Source organism: Alosa sapidissima, chromosome 20 (assembly GCF_018492685.1).
Source record: "Alosa sapidissima isolate fAloSap1 chromosome 20, fAloSap1.pri, whole genome shotgun sequence".
NCBI classification, from domain to species: Eukaryota; Metazoa; Chordata; class Actinopteri; order Clupeiformes; family Clupeidae; genus Alosa; species Alosa sapidissima.
Window position 1 is genome coordinate 11,677,886 of NC_055976.1, and position 1,208 is coordinate 11,679,093.

A 1,208-nucleotide genomic window follows, 5' to 3' on the forward strand; every position below is an offset into this window, starting at 1 on the left:
CAAGCCAAGTACCCTCATTAAGATCCAGCAAAGGAAGACAGGCAAAAAGAGGAAAGAGGAGAAGGGAAAAATGAAAGACTAAAACCGATAAAAAGACACAAGGATTTGCAACGACAGGGAAAGAATGGCTCACCAGGGATGCTCTGGCAAAGACGTGATACTACACACACACACACATACACACACACACACACACACACACACACACACACACACACACACACCAAAGACACACTTCCACATGGAGACATAACAGGGACACACTTGTTCAGATGAAAATGAATGTGTTTCCCTCAAACAATGCTTTAATTAAGGGTCCACAGGAGGTTTGGGTAAGGCATTACAACATCTTTACAACAGCTTTTAAAGACCCCCCCCCCTCCACACACACACACACACACACACATCCTACTCCCCCCCCCCCCAAAAAAAAAAAGAACAAACTGAAGCCTTTCTAATGGAAAACTTTTAAGAGGCACCGTCGCTGGGAAGAAGCCAGAAGAGATTGGATAGGGGTCAGAGGAGAGCCCGTCATAAAGAAGGGAGGCAGTCAGAACTCATTAGACTCCTCCAAAACCTCCTCCGTGGCAACAGAAGTGCAGAGAGTCAGGTGAGCGTCCATGTTGATTAAAATAGGAAGTGAGAGGGTAATTATCCTCCCTGCCTTTGAGAGAACATTACCATCTGTATGGCGCGATGTGTCAAGATAGATAGGAAGGTAAGGGAAGAACAACCAAAAGGTGCAGGTCAAGAGCTCCTTCCGATACACATCTTCTTTTTTACACTCGCTTATGGAACCCCTTATACATTTCTGACTTACCGGGCCCGAGTTTGGCGGCGATATAGGTAGTGGGAAGCTACGTCAAGGTGGAGACTCTGAAATGGGCGAGACATGAAATTGAGAAGTGAAAATTGGGTAACACTTTATAATAACTACACACAATTCATCATTTATTAATGGTTTTAATAACATGGTTTGTTCATCATTAGTAATTTCTTGTTCATACATAATTTATCATCAGTAAAGCATTTGTTCACACAATTATAAATGGTTTGTTCATAGTAAATAAGCCTATCCAAAAAATATGTTTGTAAGTACATGATTTATACTTAATAAGTAATGAAACAACCACTTGAAATCATATTCTTATTATAAACCACCAGCTTTGTTCATCATTTGTAAAGCATTGTTCCTATGTTAATTCTCA